Here is a 19,749-nt window from a genome sequence, read left to right as displayed (position 1 = left end):
TTCATACTACAGATTATTATATATTAACAGATTTTTTTTATATAATACAGATTTTTTTTGTAGAGCAGAAAGACAATGATGTAGTTAATCCTACGTTATAGTTAAAATGTAGACATTTGATAGAAATCGGAATTGTACTAGTCGAGCGAATGAGACAATTGTTTACGGTTAGTAAAGAAGAAGAATGTTATGAATAACAAACAGGTTTAATTACTTTAGATCTAACATAAATATAATAATAGAATAGATACAAAAGAACTTTATAAATACTGGAAGTACGGAATGCAACCCTGAAATAAACAACAAAAGTTGTGAAAAAATATTACTTTCAACATATACAATTGAATGAATGAAGAAAAGGAAAATATTTTAATAATACAGTAATTCAAAAATGGAATATTTCATTGAAATTACTAAAATAATATTTGGAAATAATTTAAAAGCATGTTTTAATTTTAAAATTATATTAAAAAATTAAAATAAGAAATATATTTTAAAGTAATAACAATGAAAATTATTTAGAACGGTAAATTATAATATTATAAATAATATTTAATTAAATAATTACTAACTAAAATAGAAATAAACTGGGTTTTTCTTAACTTTTATGATAAATTTATTTTCATTATTAAATTGTAATACGAATAAACGATTATTTTTATACAGTTGAAATAAAAAAAAGAGTCAACGATTCTTTACTGCAAAAAAAAGAAGTGTATTGTGTGTATATATATTCTATATACTTTCACTGTGTTGTAATTCCCTTAAGAGAAGACTGCTTCACATCTTAAAAACTTTCAAAATGCTTTTCAGGTTTTGATACTTTTTACTCAATTGATGACACAACATTCCCTTGAGATATACGTTGATGCGTAGAAAGTGAACATTCAATCAATTATTGTTTGAGGTAAAATTACACATCTTATATATTTTCTCAATCGTTGTATACCAAAAATATACAAAACTGAGCCTCTAGAGACGAAAAACTTATTCATTTATTTGATAGAAATATGATTAATCGAAAATATTTAATACAATATACCGAAATTTTATTTAATTCCACGAACTTATAATGTTGATTGAATAACTACAGTTCTGGTTCCATTATTCTGATGCTAATTCGGTGGTTCAAGATTAATAAATTAAGACATTATCGGTTTATACTTACATATAATCTTTAATGATTCAATAATGGAATATCTGATTTAATGAAATGTCATGTTCACTCTATCAGCTCTGAGTTAATGCTGAACAATAAAGAAATAATTACACTGTTACATTATTAATACAAAACCTCTGCTGTAAACAAGGCTAGCTGAATACTAACAACATTCATTTATACAATGAGTAAGAACTATATAGATTATATATTTATTTACCTTTACAAATAATAAGGGAATGGAAACATCAGTCTGAATACATACTTCTTAAAAACAATTATGAAATAATTAAAATATTTTTTATATGTATGTAAATATAATTACTAAAAAACAGAACATATTATATTTTTATACATTGGTACAAAAATATAATATGAAAAAATAATTTTATATTTCAATGACGAATGCTCTTATCTTACTTTTTTAAGTAATATACAGTAGGAATAAATTATTTTGGTTGGCCGATAAATGGCGAATCATGTGAATTCCATAGGTTTTAATTTTTGCATACCAGTTTAAAATACGTATCAAAAAATAGCAACTTAACAAATGAATGAGTTGCAACATTGTCATTTCAGTAGATCTTATATATATTGTTTTGTTTTACAGATATGACACCAGAGTTCTATCGGGAGTATACAGGTAGTTAAAAACTGTTACAATGACCATCCTATTTTATTTCGGCTGAATTTACAGTATCTTAAATACATATTTACAGTATAGTTGAAGGCAGTTTGGTTGGCACAAATTATTATTATTATTAGAACTTCATTTATATATATATATATTTGCCAATCTGTTTAATCGTTAGATGTTTGGAAAACGAAAAAGTAGAGGCGTGTAATCAAAGCCTTTTCTTATATAACAGGATACGGTGATTGCAGAAAACAAAACCGAGACTTATTTTATTACATCATCGCCAAAGTAGCAGATGTGAATCCGAACACATACGAATTCCTGTGTTATTTTCTACTCCTCATGAATACAACAATTTCATTAACTGCTTAACGTAATATATAAATACGAACTGTGAATCAGTAAGCTACAATTAACTTCTGTTCGGTATTCTGTTCATATTCTCTGTTCGAAATTGCAAGTGGTAACACAAGCACAGCACACCACTTTATTTCCATCTTACAGATTAACACTGACACGCCAGGTGCACGTTTACTTAACACTGAGGATAAACGTTAATCATAACATCGGCGCTAATCATCTTTATAAAGAAAAAATTCTCTCATATAAATATTCATTTAATCTTTGTTTTCACCGTTTTTGAGGGTAATTCGCTATCGCGGAACAGTATAAAGTATTATTACTTTTTATTCACTGTTTCAACCAACACTAGTTCACTAAATTAGCAACAAGCCAGATCTCTACCAGGATACATATCCCACAAAATCTTCTAATTGATGATACGCGACGTCAATCAAGAATTAATAATCTACTTATAAAGAAAGAAACTTTTTGTTAAAAATTACAAAAAGTAATTAAACTTTGGTGCGTATTTTAATCTACATAAACATATAAATGTTCGTTTGTTCAAAATTTTAAATCTCCGAAAGTTGTTTACCGATTGCTTGGAAATTTTGACACAACGTTGCAGTTGAATACGCATATGTTTTTATATACCTACTATTTTTACACCTAAGATGTCACAACTGTGACAGGTAAAAACATTTTTTTTTTTTTAAATAGCGCTATCTGTTGGACGTAAAAGCAACACACGCTATACTAAATATGTTACGATTCCATTTCAATGTTTCCGATATGTGTGTCGCCTATAAACTAAAAAACTACTGGATCGATTACGCGTGGGGAAAAGGGAGAAAGGGAAAAATCGAAAGAGTTAAAAAGGAGGAACATAAAAAGTGAAAAAGAGGAAAATAGAAAAAATAAAAAAAGGAAAAACGGGGAAAGAAAATGGAAAGGGGAAAGGAGAAAAATAAAAAGAGAAATACGGGAAAGGTAAATGGGGAGTGAAAGGGAAAAGGAAAGGGAGAAATGAGGAAAGGGGAAAGAGAGAAAGGGAATATAGTAAAAATAAAATGGGAAAAGGGGAAAAGGATAAGGGAGAAAGGGTAAAAGGGAAAGGTTAAATTTTGTGAAGTTCCGTTATGTTCATTTTGTTAATGTTTTACCAAACTTTGAATTGTGTCAAATCAAATCTAGCAATAGCGAAGCATAGCCGGATCTGCTAGTAAAAAATAGTAGGAGAAGATATGATGTTTTTATTTACAGTAGTATAAATTTAGGCGTAAAAGGATGAAACTATAATCGAATGCTGTACTGAACGAAGCGAAAACATTTAATTATCTTGCAGTAGCCTAAACAAGTAGTTTAAAATGTCTAAGACATTTTAATATTTCAAGTGTTCTCCAATATACCTGATTTTTAGTTTTATTATTAGTCTCGACGGGCTATACAAGTATCTTCGCTAGGAAAACGAATAAGTGAATAAATAACAAGTCCTTTCCTGGAATCTAAATCAAAATCAACTGATCATGAACCAGAATGTTAAAATCTACAAAAACCGGCCAGCCCGATATCAATAATTAGTCTGAACCGTGTACTTGTTGATACTAGAAACATTATAAATTATTCTTACAAAAATTACAACGTATACTGAATAGAGAACCTGTATACAACGCACTGCTTCAAGTAATGGATGGACTCGTTCTTGTGGCTAATACATAATGGATCATTATTTTGGCTGATTCTGTTATGTATGTAAGATTAATAATCACATTATAAAAATATATACTAGAAATGAAGGCAAAATTAATTTTTAAGAATTTTTTATTGTTATTTTTATTTAAACTTGGAGAAGCGTTTTTTAATATCTTCTAGAACATACAACAAATCTAAAGTTATTATTATTATTATATTGTTTATCTTTTCACTTAAGATTATACGATAATTATAATATAAAAAGGTGAATAAATAATATTTATGAAAAATAAGAAAATTAGTAGTTTTTTAACAAACTTTTCTATTATTGGGAATAAATTTTTTAATTAAAACTTTTTTTGTAACCGGAATAATTCTAGTTATATCGTTCGAGATAGAAACATGACTTACTTTGTTATCAAACTTTTTACGCTAGAATACTAAACAAACAATTAACTAATTATTTAAACATTTTAGCAGCTTAAAAATTTATAGTAATCTAAATCACATTAAAAGTACATTTTATGCAAGAAACTTTTGTTACAGGTAGAACTAGGGTGTTGAACAATATACGATTAAAGAAAGTTATTTTATTTATTCAGATGGATGTATAGTAATTGTGTTCATTTTTAAAATTAATGAAAATGCACTTATCCACTCGTAGTCTCAAACATTTTTCAAATCATTTTTAATATTTATATTATTACAAATAAATTTTTAAAAAGTTATAATGGTTTCAAGTTGAGAATTATAGGTTCTGAACATTACAATTTAAAATGCTCAAGTCATTGATTTTCTGAACCGTTTTTACAACTTTTAACTATTTTATGAAATATTTTAATTAAATTAGGAATAATATGAAGCAGAATACGAAAAAATTGTATAAGGGATGAAGAAAAATTAGTTTTAAACTAATGTAAATAATTTATTTTCAACTGTATTATCAATTCCTTGAGATTATTTTTCCTTGAAGTGCAAAAAAGAAAATTAACTAAAAATAAATTTTTAATCAGGAACATTAACCGAATAACAATCTAACTTCATTTAAATATAATTCAAAACATAAGAAAATTAAACAAAAACATAATTATTTATAAAATCAAATCATTAAAATTATACTTTCTTTGAACTGCAGTTTTTGGTTCTTGATAAATTCTGTCTGGAATCATGCTTCATTCTGTACATCTTGTACCCTGATGTTTATGAATTAAAAATAATTTGGATGAAACGCTTTGACGATGACAGTTTTAAGTAATCGTATAAAAACTAAGTGATATTCAAACATACTAAATTTTAGCTATGGTTATCTCAATTAATTCATTTTATAAAAACTTTCTTAAAAAAAAATTAGGATAAACTGGTCGTTTTATAATCGTTTGTATCTATTTTAAAATACTATATTTTAGTTCAAAATAAAGCAGCATTTTTAATGCAACTACATGAAAAACAATTTTAGTGATTTAGAAATATTAGTATTGTCAAGCACGAACAACAAATTCAAAAAGAAAGGTATCGAAAAAGCATAACGTAAACGTTAGCTCCCACGCAAAAACTGCTTTATATGACAACATGCTACAAAGTGCTTTTATAAGGAAATTTTTTCATTTAGAATTTAATCCATTTTAATGTTTTGAGCCTTCTTATTGATGAAGATAATAAAACATCTCAACAAACCTCTTATGAAAACATTCATAACTTAATTTATAAGTAACTAAACTAGAGTAATAAATTAAAAATCACCTCAAAATTATGTCCCGTTTATGAAAACATAAATTAAATCAACAGTACTTACCGAAAAGAATTTATTTCTGCAATTTAAAAGATTATAAATTAAAGATTCAATTTTATACAATATTTTCTCACAGTTATCATTTAAAAATTTTTTAATGACAAATTTTTGTAAAAAAAGAACCTTGTTAAAACTGAGACGTGTAGAATCACAGATCTACTTCTTTATAAAAAAATAAATAAATAAAATCTAGTCATTTTAAGCAAAAGAGGGAAATATGAAAGAAGCTATTAAGCATCATCTTGAGCTCGATCCTAATTGGTAACCATCTGGTTTTCATACGACGGTATACAGATAAATTAACTTTTTATCATTCTAAATATTTTTTTTACTTACATTATTACAAAGATTTTTTAAATGCATATACGGTTTTAAGATAAAAAATGAGATAACATTTTTTTAGCAAGTAGCTAGATTTTTTATCAAACAGAATCACAAATCAAACTAAATTTAATGAATACTAAAATTTCCAGAGAAGGATTTTTTTTGTATTCTTATCAGAATACAAAGTATGAAGCAGATTCATACTCGTTTTGGTATCATAAATTTAAAATCTGCTAATGTTGTCTACGAGCTAGTAAGTCACCTTTTTCTAACTTTTACGATAGCAAATATAAATACTTAATTTGAATTATTTATTTACAATATTTCTTATAATACTAAATCTTATTACGTATTTATTTGTATTATGAAATTAATTTTACATATATTATAAAAAAAGTAGGGAGAAGTTTACTGAAAATAGTGATCAAAAACTATTTTGGTAATTTTATATTAAAAATATAATCCTCTCTTATTAATTAAAAGTTATATCTACCACCAAAAAATAAAGATAAAGTTAGTTATAAAACTACCATTCATCAAAAGCTATTATCCGCTAAGTAATAATACAACGAAAAATACATGTATTGTGTATGCTTTTAAATTACTCTATGTAAATATTAAACTAGGCAATTATTCATTGGTTATTTCAGCTTACATGTATGCGTGCAACCGCTTAGTAAAAATATATTTAAAGCTTGGTAGAAGATAAATCACAGGAATATTGTGCTATTAAATCATATTCTATGCGAGAAAAGATTAAATCAAACCATTTTTCATTTTTTGAACGAAAGGATACCGAATTTAGTTCTTTTAATAAAACATTAATGTAGTAAATATGTTTAACAAATTCAGAAAAATATTAATACAGAGAACGAGCTATGATAAATTTTTATTGAAATAAAATCGGAATAATATTATATATTTCCCAACAAAACAAAATCTGAAACTAAACAGTCATTTCAATTGTTAAACAATCACTATCACCAGATAATGAAGAATTAACAAACAAATATTAATATCAAAAACCAAACAACATAAATTAATTAATAAAAAGAAGTGTAAAAATAAATAATAATTTAAAAAAAATTAAATAATAAAAAAGTAAATAGCTTATATTAAACTCCATAAAAAATAGTCGTTTATGAAAGAAATTAAAACAAATGTAACTAAACAATATGTTGTGGCATTGGACAATCCAAATGGAAAACTATTACCTTTTCGGAGTTTAAGCAATTTGAATTGTAAATTGCAGTCGGAACATTCAGAACATTTCGATTAAACAAATTAATCTTTTACTTTCAACTTGGATCGTCCAAAGCGATATTAAAATTTTTTTTACAAATAGATGAACATCGTAGAAATATTTTTACACAGCGAAACGCAAAAACAAAATTATTTATTTTTATTTTTTTAAATTACTTTTATTGGTTATTATTATTTCTCTTACATTAATTATTAAATTAATTTCGATTTTTGTATTAATATTTATTATTTATTGATTCCTCTATGTCCACTAATAGTAATTGTTGAATTTAGTATTCATATTTTGCAAACGGGATTTTAGTGTTTTCTCTTAGTATTTTCTTAAATTTTGATCAATCAACAATTCATTACGTAAAAAAAATAATGATAACGATAAAACTTTGAATTTGTAGCCATTTTCATATTATAAACACCTAGAATTTCCATCATCTATAAAAATAACAAGGAAGACGAGATGAATAAAAAAAAAGCAGCAAGAAAAATTTAAAACTATTGCCAAGAAATTATACGTGACTAACAAATTATTTAAACTTGTCCATTACTTATAATAAAAGGGCAGTAATATTTCAAAAAAAGTTTTGAAATGTTACATTTTGAACAAGTAATGAAACAGTAAAATAAAATAATACTTTGTTTAGTGAAAATAATTTTTTTTTTTTTTTTTACAGATTAATAGATCCTAATATAATTTTCACGATAATTAATGACTAATTAAATAATTTTCAATATATTTTTACGTTGTGATTCCTTTTTCGCGGTATACACGACCAGGTCCATTTAGTACATCAGAAATCAAATATGAATTTTTAGTATTAGCGAAAACAGAATTAAATTCTGTTATGTACGATTCTCATTGAGAATCGTACATATGTACGATTCTCAATGAAAATTCAGGAGAAAATTTGGTAGTAAATGATTTAAGATACAAATCCAGATGTTTAGAATACATTTAGAATACTTTTATTCTCCTTTAAAATAAACTTCAGGAAGATATCTGTTAATTAATTTTACATGGGTTATATATAAAAAAAGTATCAATATCATAAATAAAAAAAAAAACAAATATGATAATTACATATCAGGTAAAATGTAAAAACCAAAACGAAACTATTATCTTTGTGCAGGAAAACAGGCAAACAAATTAAAAATTACAGTTACGTCAAATGTCGCAAGCTTTAAAGTAGACATACGTAACAATGGTAACATCAAATCACCACTAACTCAACATTATGTTATTATCTCCAACCACTTTGCTACGTACATTTCCACAAACCATTCAAGCTCAGGTGTAAAAAAAATTCTTTCAAAAAATATTGAAACTCGTTAAAAAACAAAACGATGTTAAATAAAGGACGAACTAAAATCTATCACTCAATGACATTCATTATCAGCATTACAATAGTCCATCAATTTGAATAAATTAGAATAAATCAGCGTATTCCAATTTTTAACCAATTTTCAAAGTTCTATTTTTTATAACAACTAGCTAAAATAAATGAGGTATTTTTAGAATGTATAAAATAGTCAATAGCGCTTAAAACAAACGGAAAAGGTTCATCAACTCTTCCAGAATGACTTCATTAATCGATATTGTTGTAATTGAAGCCTTATATATTAAATAAAAAGACGTTAAACGAAACATTTTATATAAAGTTCGTTTTAAGAAACACACCTTTATCTAAATAATCAAAAACATTTTACTTTCTTTTTACAGCGTTTTGTATGTGTTGACCGGTTTTATACCTTTACTGTTTTATAAAAAAAAATATGAAGAATAAATTTTATACTGGGTAGAAAATTGTTATAAGCAGTTAAACTGATCAATCACCTAAATTTTATTTTATTAAAAAAAAAATTAATAATGGACTGTAAACAAAATAAACAATTATAAAATCAACTTAAATTCTTCTCTCCGTCTATTATTGGTAGTTGATCAACCTTGTAGGAAGAAAACGAAATTCTCTAAACAAAGACGATTAAATCATCCCTGGAGCAAAGATTTACGTGCTTGTTATTTATAACTTCCTTCCGTTCTTTTCAGGATGCTTCTCAATTTTAAAGAGAAAGTTTTCTAAGAATTTCAGGTAACAAAGGATTCTAAATAATCCTAAAATTCTTTTATTACGGAATAAAACTTATATATTTTATAGAAATTATGGAGAGGGCAGTTAATAAAGAATGAAAAAAAATTAATTTCATAAGAAATGTTCTAGTAATATGAAATTAAAATTTATTTAAAATAATCATCTTGTTTTCTAAGAAAAATCATATCAGCATCATTTAATCAAAAATATTTGTTTTAATCGGCTTCTACAGATTACAGAGAATTTAATATCTGCTATTTGCATAACAGAATGTTTAAAAATACTTTAATCCAAATGATATTTTACATAAAACAATTAATAAAATTATTAAAGGTGTAATCTTACACACTAAAGAACTAACATTCACTTAAAACATTTATGATAACGAAGTATAAATGAAACAAATACAGTTTTCTCCTGAAAACGTATGCACGGGAAAATGAAATTATCACGTTCTCTAAATAAATAAGTATTAGTAACGAAATAAAAAGTACAGAAACCAAAAAAAATAAATAATTTAAAATTATATGTTACGTTAATATTATATATGTATTTTAGTAATAAATAGAAAATATCGTGTTATGAATTCAAGGACACAGACAATCAGAAACGAATAGAAGTTTATTAAATCAGCTCCAAATATAAATGGAATACCAACCGAGTTGGTCTACTGGTGAACGCGTCTTCGCAAATCAGCTGACCTCGAAGTCGAGAGTTGTAAGGTTCAAATCCTAGTAAAGGCAGTTACTTTTGTACGGATTTGAACACTAAATCATGGATACCAGTGTTCTTTTGCTGTTGGGTTTAAATTAACTACACCTCTCAGAAATAGTCGACCTGGGACTGCACTAGACTACACTTCACTTACACTCATAATATTATCCGCATTCATCCTCTAAAGTAATACCTGATGGTGATACCCAGAGGCTAAACAGGAAAAAATGTATATAAATAAAATGGAATGGAATTTAAATCTACTTCGTATATAATTCGACTTTCTATAAAAAAAACAACATGAATTGTGAGATCCAAATATTTCAATAATTAAAATTTTATTTGATTTTACTCTGAAACCGACGAAAATAAGTAACACTTATGATATATCGTTGAAAAGCTCTCAATGAGAACATAATACAGCAGTTCAGAAAAAGTTCAAAAACCCAATTTGTTTGGCACTTTTGGCTCAGTCGACTACAATCAAAAGGGTAGATACCCAAATAGATGTTACAACAGTCCTAAATCCAAAATTTCAACATCCTATGGGTAACAGTTTTTGAGTTATGCGAAATACATACTTACATACACATACCTATAGACGTCACGCCAAAACTAGTCAAAATGGATTCTTCCGTTGAAATCCGAAAACTGAAATTTTTCGCAATCACAATACTTCCTTTATTTCGTACAAGGAAGTAAAAATCACAACTCAAGAATAAGCTAAAAATGTTTAACAGGCAATCGCATTTGACAAAATCATGTGTGGTATATGGTATGTGAAACATAAACAATCTAAGATTTTCGCGGCGCTAGTGGAAAAAAATTGAACATAAACTGTAAAAAATTTTATTATTCTTTATAAACAGTACGTTGTTTACAATGACACATTATTTTACAAACTTAGGAACATTGTATACATAAACATTGTATAAACAATGTTAAAAAAAACATGTTAAAAAAAACATTGTATACATAAGTTTTTTTGAAAGTTTTTATAAAAATAACTAAGTACCATGCTTCTTGATATTAACGATGTATATATATATATATATATATATATATATATATAAAATATTTAAATGTTTTAATACTTTTACGTCATTATACGAGTATTTCCGTTACCATGGCAACAGTAATATAATTAACCAAAAATGATTATCTTTTTTCTTTAATGAATATCAGTAAAATACTTAATATTCTTACAAACATGAGAATATGAACCCGACGAGGGTCCAGGGGGTGGAGGCCCCAGTCTAGAAAAGTAAAGTAAGTCAATACGTATGAAGTCCAACAAAAAAATTATCCTCCATTTTATTTTTTTAAATATATATATATATATATATATATACAATCTGACCTAGCTTCGCTATTGAAAGATTTTAAGTTTGTATGTGTGCGTGTGTGTGTGTGGGTATATATATATACACACATACATAGATTAAATGAACACAATTGAAAGTTTGATAAAACGTTAACAAAGTGAACTTTACGGAACTTCACAAAATTTAATCTTTCCCTTTTCCCGGTTTTCCATTTTCCTTTTTCACATTTTCATTTTTGCCACATTCCCTTTCCCTTTCCCCAATATTCCCGTTTCATTCTCCATGTCCATTTCCTTCCCCCATTTATATTTCCCTTATTTCCATTTCCCCCTTCCCTTTTTTCTTTTTTCTCCTTTCATTTATTTTCCCTGTTTTTCCTTTTTACCGTTTTCCTCTTTTTATTTTTTCAACTTTTCCGTTTTTTTCCTTTTCCCATTTTTCCCTTTCTCCCTTTTCCCCGCGCGTAAATCGTTCCAGTAGTTTCTTTAGTCTATAGCGGACACACATATCGAAAACACTGAAATGGAATCGTAAAATATTTAGTATAGGGTGTGTTGCTTTTACGTCCATCAGATAGCACTATTTAAAAAGATAAAAAACATGTTTTTTACCTGTCACACAGGTGTGACAACTTAGGTATATAAATAGTAGGTATATAAAAACACGCGCATATTCGAATGTAACGTGTCAAATATCAGAGCAATCGGTGAAGAACTTTCGGAGATTTAAGATTTTGAACACACGAACATTTACATTTTTATTTATATAGATATAAGTCATTTTATAATGCAGGTAGGTAAAAGAGCAATCATGAAAATTGATTATACTAGTATACGGGACACTGATATTGCTAACACTTGAAGAAAATCGGACAAAGGGATGGAAGTGTTGTTATTTAATCCTACCTCCTATATGAGGCTTAAATACAGCCACAAACTTTCACAACCACGTTGTAAAAACTGTTTTTCTAAATGCTTAGTTTTTTCTTAATATTAGTCTAAAGAAAATAAAATACAAAATTTTGTATAAAAGTTAATTATAACGTTATTTTACTTCTTTTTTTTTTTTTAAATAAAAATTTGTCATAATAAGTATAATACAAAAACACAGTTTATTTAATGAAAAAATACAAATTATTCGTCAGGATTACAGCGGTAGCAGGTTTTGTAAACTAATAAGGTTTTTTTATACTGATGCCTGTTTTGAATAATGATTAACAAACATTATTAGTTTTCTTATGCAATGATTTAATGTAACAAGTAAACAAATATTTAAAATATTATTCAGTGATACGTTCCTAAAATTCCTATGGGTATAGATATACAAATTACACAACTAAATATTTATTAAAAAAAAAAACCGAAGGATACATCAAAAGAGTAAATAAAAATAAAAAATACTCATATCTAGGATAGAAAAATTGGAAAAAAAATAATGAGCCAAACCTTGTAACAGGTGAAAGAAAAATAATAGTACAGGGAGTACCGATGCGCAGGAGGAACCGGTACATAGAGAAAACTTAATGGAGATTTAATGCAGGAGTTCCACCCGGTTAGTATACAACAACCGCCGACCGGCCTTCCATCACATAGTCTCAAAGGGATACGTTTCCTCCTTCACTTGTGACTCAGAGGGGATTCAAAAACTCCCCTCACTTCCTCTTAGTCTATCCCTTACATGATTGTTCCAAGGGTCACCTCTGCTCTGCTGCAGTTTCATTTCTTACTTTTTGAAACGCTTCTCTCTTATACATATTCCACTCATACCTTTATACATTACTCTTCTACTCTTTCCCGCTGCTGTCTTGATCTCATCCCTCCTTTTTCTCTTTCATTCCCTCTCAATCGTTCACTCGCTCACTCTTTTTCTCCAGGGCATTCCGTAAACTGTCAGTTGAATACTATTCCAGGTTCAGGAAAAGTTTTATTACGATATTTTTTCTCTGGTCTAATCAAGTTGCATAAATTTTAATAAATTTTTTTAAGACATAAAATACTTTCCAATTTATAAAATTGAATTTTGGTGACATTTTATAGTAAAATAAAATTTATTTAAATTTACTTTATTTAAATGTTTAATAAATAACAAAAATTCATTAAAATAAAATTGTTACATTTTGTCGTAAAATGAAATTTCTAACATTATGAAAAGACGTAAGAGTAAAGCATGGAAATGACATCTCAGTTCATACAGAATGATAAACACGATGATGTGAAATCATTTAACTTGCCTCATTGAAAATGTGGTACTTATTACAAACGAGTTGAAATAAAAATGACCAATAAAATAAAAAATAAAAACTGATGTGGACAACACATGACTTCGTTGTACGCCTATTAAATTATATTTACACATTTTTTTTCTTTTTTTTTAGAATGAAAAGTACATAAAATTTTATTTCATTAAAAACTTCCCATATCATTTCATATTCTTTTGTTATTATTGAATTATTATTTATCGTAAAACTTTTTTACAATCACAGGTTAATAAATCAATATATTTAAATTTAAAAAAAAAAGGTTAAAAAGAAAAGAGATGAAGTCTGATTCGAACCGATGTGCCTTCCCGTAAGATCCAAATATTTCATTAATTACAATTTTATTTAGCTATAACTCCTGAACCAATGAAAATAACTACCACTTATGATATATCGTTGAAACATTCTCAATAAGAGCTTATTATTGCAGTTAAGAAAAGTCCAAACTCCAAATGTTTTGAATCTTGGGCTTTTTTGGACACTTTTGGTTCAGTCGATTGCAATCAAAAGGAGAGGTACACTACTTACTAGATTTTACAACAGTCCTAAATCCAAAATTTCATTATCGTACTACTAATCGTTTTTGAGTTATGCGAGATACATACATACGTACGTACAGACGTCATATCGAAACTAATCAAGATGGATTCGGGGATGATTATTTCCGTTGAAATCTGGAGACCGAAATTTTTCGTGATCACAATACTTCCTCTACTTCGTAGAAAGAAGTTTAACCATGAATCAGATTTAAACTAACACTTTGATTAAAGGTAAATAATTTAATTTAAATACCAAAATATTATGATATCCCATACTTAAGAACAATATTTTTAAGTTATTTTCGTTCTCTTAAATGTACAATTAAAGAGTAAAACGTAATTAAAATTAGAAAATATCATCAATTTATTTTAAAATTTTTATATTAAAACACATTTATTCTGGGAATTATAACATAATATTCTGCTATTCATATTGACAATAGATTAACGCATTTAAGCGAAAAATGGTTAGGGATATTCCTTTAAAAATTAAAAATAATTTAATTATTGATTACTCACCCGGAACCTCCCCGATTAATCCAAACGCGTATTAAAATGTTTTTAGTCAACCTGTTTCGTGTTAAAATGAATTTAACCTTTCAGTAATACGTAAAATGTTTAATAGTGCGCCGAAGAGAGGTTTCGTATTTCTGTTACGTCCAGCTCATTGAAGCCGGGCTTACTAGCCCGGCTTCAATTTATAAAAACTGAAATATTGCAACGTTTTAATCATTGTTTTACAAAATGTATTATACTTCAGGAACCAATAGAAAACGCTTACGATGATGAAGTAGCCACCTTATCTTGCCAGGGATATTAGATTCCCTCCTTCAATTAAAAATATATAATAATGAGTTTCTGAATCGTTATTTTTCAAAAACATTAAACTAAAACAAAAAATAAGTTTATATTTACTCCCTTTAATTAAAAAAAAGTAAAATTTTACGATATAAGAAACATTCTCTTTTAAAAAGTATTCTGCTCTTAAGGAACATTAAAAATCTCGATATGAAAATCTCGGTTCTGTGTACTCTCTGGGGTTCTCAAACTGTATAACCCACTTCAATTAATAAAAATTTCACTTCTTTCTCCAGAAGGAAAAAAAAGAAAAACATAACATAAAAGGAACAAATTTCAATAGTAACATACCGGACCACTTCCAATTCAGTTACAGAGAAAATTTCATGAACTCTCGATTGACAAAAAATAAATGAATATCTTACTGCCAACAGTTCCCAAAGGCAAAATGATTTAGGATTCAATCAAATTCATATACAAAAATCAAATTTACAATATTTCAAAATATTCTATTTTTAAAAAAAGAGAGACCCTAGCAATGCTTTCAGCATAATTATTATACAGTTACAATACATTCAATTACATAAAAAAAACGAATTAAATAAAAAGAAGGACAAAACAAGTTTAGCTTGTTTAATAATATTTAAATAAACATATCTAAATAAATCTTATTAACCATAACGGAAAAAATTAAAACTTCCTCTTAAAATTTTAAGGAACCTATAGAACTTTTTTATAGCTAATACGAAGATAGGAATTAAACATAAATTACATTTTAAGTATTGTTTTTTTTTATGTTTTTTTTTTTGTACTTTTACATTTGAACTGCATACAATGTGTTTTTTCAATCAGCGTTACTATAAACATTGAATAGGTTGGTAAACAAACGAACAAACAAACAAATGTAAAGGGGAATTACAGAAGGGGATAAAATAAAGCAGTACCAAACACGATCACTGGATGGATGACTATTGATCGGTTTGGTTGTTTATTCCGTTAGGTTTTGGTTCGTTCTCAGTAGGTAAATGAACTTTGTAATACTATGTCCTGATACTGAATGTGCATTACAAATGCTATGTTTCGTTATTAGTTATCTACTTTCAAAAGAAACAAAACGTTAATAAATTTACGGTTTTATTGTGCACAGAGACAATCATCAAACCAAAATCAACAAAATCCTTTTTTTTTAAATAATCGAAGAAAATTTGTTGTTGATGAGAGTACAGCATATTTGGTTGACATAAATAGAAATTAAAACTTTACAGTTAGTAGTATTTCAAAGAACGCTTTTTCTAGCTCATTTTTATTGAACTCAAATTGAATTCTTCAACCAAACTGAATCAATAAAGTGAAAATTAAAATAAAGTACAAACTTAATTACAGTCGTAATTGGTTTGGATAGTATTAACAGTATTAAAAATCACTTTATTGTATCAATAATATTTATTCAGGCACAAAAAATTGATTACAGTGGATAAAATATTCCTACTTTATCTTCATCTTTTTTTTAATTTTTTAATAACAGGATATGAAATAAATAAACATTTAAGTTAATATTTACAAAATACTATGTACAAAAGCACCACAACAGCCAGGAGGTAACCTATTCAATACAACTGTAACTGACATGGCACTTCTCAATTGCTGTCCTTTCGAAACGAAAAATTTAATTTTAAATCGTTGGTAAAAATTACTTGGATCAGCTGAAATTGTACAAACCTTATCGAGAAATTTATCTTGAATAGAACACAAAGGTAATAATTAATTTTGCAACCGGCCAGCGCTAGTAGTTGGTTCAATTTTACACATATGCATTATTACAGAAATATATATAAAGTACCATTTGAGTACTTTTGAAGTATTTTATGAATTTTTGATATACTAAATGAATGAATTCTTTCATTTTATCAAAAAAATATAAAAAATTATTAAAGTAATTATGTTACATTAAACATCTTGTATTTTTATATAAAGTCGAAAGCTTATTTGTCTATCTGTTTGTTCTGGCATCACGACAGAACCCGGGCGGGCGGAGTCCTCTGGCTAGAAAGGAATGGCGAGCGAAGCGAACTCTGAGGCCCTGATCTAGGCACGGATCGGTTCCGAGGTTCGTCTCGGGCCCGGGGATCCACGGAGCGGAGCCCCGACCGGCTAGAGGGTGTGTGTGTGTGTGTGTGTGTGTGTCCACGCATGTAGTAAGCGGGAGGCTAAGGAGGCTATAGCCTCCGCCGAAATTGTCAGGCGATGGGGCTGCAGTCCCCACCGACCGAAAATTATTAGACTTTATCACTCAAGGGTTAAATCTAGTAAGTTGGGTCCAAAAAATCCATTTTTAGCATTTTACAATTTTCGTAACCTCTAACATCCCAAAAAAAAATTTTCACAAAATTTGAGATAAATCGGACATAATCATCTCCCTAGCCATTAATCTCCTCCTAAATACATTAACCCGCCGTTACTCAACCCTGAAAGAGTAACGTGTGCAGCGCGCTCACTCTGACGCAATACTAATAAAAATAATTGATTACTGGGAATTTCCCGCTATTCAGAAATGGAACACTTACTGATCGCATTTTAAATACATGCGTAAGCAGCTAGACAGTGTTCCAAGAATCGTTCAAAAAGTTCTTTTACCCGATTCAGCTAATCCTGGAAAAGTGGATGAACTAAAAAATCATAGCGATGTATTACGATAATAAATGTTCTGAGTCTGTCCTTCAAGCGGAGTATTTTTCATGCGAGGAAGTCATTAAGTTTAAAATGCGATCTAGAAGTTATTGTATTGGATCGCTGCAATAAAGAATATTTGCCGAATATCCAATATCTCTTGCAAGTTTTAGCGACTCTTCGGGTAACAACATGTACTAATGAACGCTCGTTCCCCAAAATGAAGAGAGTCAAAACGAGTGCGTGTAACAAATCGGGGGATGAAAGATTAAGTTCGTTAGTTTCTTTTTCAATGCGTTGAGATATTACTGTTAATTCTGGTGAAGTTTTAAATATTATGGCGAGAAAGAAAAATCGATGACTAGCTTTCTAATAATTTATAACTTTTATTGGAGTGCAGATGTGTGAGTGTGAAGTATAAATGTGGATTATGAAAAAATATGATATACTGATATTATGATTCTTATTTGTGTAGGAAATGATGTATTAAATCTCAGCATATGTTTTGTATTTTTCAAATGCAGTAAACTATAAAAAGCCGATTCAATATAAAATGATTTTCACTGTTATTATTATTATTTTATCATCATCATCATCATCAGCCCTCTTAGCTCCCCCAAAAAAACCTAGCTACGTGCCTGATATATATATATATATAACTAATTTATTAGTGCACAACTTTATGTTTTCTAAGGCTAGTTACATACAAAATTGAAAGAAAAAAATTCTTGTAAATATTCAAATAAATTTATATACAGCATAACTTTTAATCCAAAAAAATTCTTATCACTACTTAATTTCATTCAAGAACTCGTCAAATAATATAGATAATGATACTTCTGTTCATACTCAACTGATCTATTTCAAATAGTTGTGAGATGACATAACGATTATACATGGTCTTACAAAAGCGTATGACATGCATACTTGAACTGAAAACTATCTGTGTAAGGGAGAAGCTTGTTTGTAGAACAGACTCAGAATAATGTGTTTGTAACTAATGGTATCTCCAAGCAAGTCAAGTCGGCATGAGTGAAGCAATGAAATGCAGTGCAAGTACTGTTAAGTATAAATTGCATTGTTAACATGGTTTGATAATTATTGTATTACTATATTGTGTATATAATTCATAATATAATTAATTTAAAAAATTTAATAAATTCAAAAAATTAATACTCGCGTAAATCACAAAAAAAATCCAGAAAGACTAAATTTTGATTTTAAATTGGCAAAACAAATACAAAAAAAAATATTATTAAACAAACCCACCCAATGAAAAACATTTCTAACCAGATGTAATAGACTTTCAAAATAACTTCCAAAATCAAAATAATATTTAAAAAATTGTAATAATAATAAGACTCATTTAAAAAATGCAAAATAGTTTTTACAAAATTATATCTCAAAAGATGCTAATAATTTAGTGTAAAATAAAGAATCAGTAAGAAACTGATAATTGTTTTTTAACTGTCATCGAATTCTAAAAGGTCTAAATTTATAGACCAATTAAAAAGCTAATAATTTTTTTATTTTTTTTTAAAATTCGTTTCAATTCTTTAAAATTTTATTATATTTACCTTTTCTTTATTTTCAGTTTATTTAAATATCTATAAGCTTAGTAAAACGATGCTCGTATGGAAAAAACCGATTCCAATAAACACCAAAATGACGCATTTTTTGTACAAAAAAGAGTAGCGTGAAAAGATTTCTGCAGAGCATGATCTATCTAAGGCTCTCTAGAATGTGGGAATATATATTTTTATTTATTTTTGAATCCTATGTTTTTAGCTAATTTCGTTCGATGACAATGCTACGACAATCATTTAATACTAAAAAATGATGACAAAAAATGAAAATTATCTTCAATTATTTCTCAGATAATGTAATTAATTTTTCATCAAAATCATATTTTAAGTTATGTGAAAAAAAAAATAATAGTGGGACAACCCTGTATAAAACAGAAACCTAATTAATGAAATTTTTTTATAAGTAAACATGATCGTAAGTTGTTTTTTAATTGAAATATATTATTGTATGATAATTTCAAGCGTAAATAATTAATTGCATTATGAAACATAATACAATATTAAACAATTAATATAATATTAAATATAGTAATAACCCGGATCCGTGGTGGAATGGAAGCATCGTGGCCTTTC

This window comes from Lycorma delicatula, chromosome 5, assembly GCF_047948215.1.
Source record: "Lycorma delicatula isolate Av1 chromosome 5, ASM4794821v1, whole genome shotgun sequence".
Lineage (NCBI taxonomy): Eukaryota > Metazoa > Arthropoda > Insecta > Hemiptera > Fulgoridae > Lycorma > Lycorma delicatula.
The sequence above is the reverse complement of the archived record's forward strand: the minus strand, read 5'-3'. Positions refer to the sequence as shown.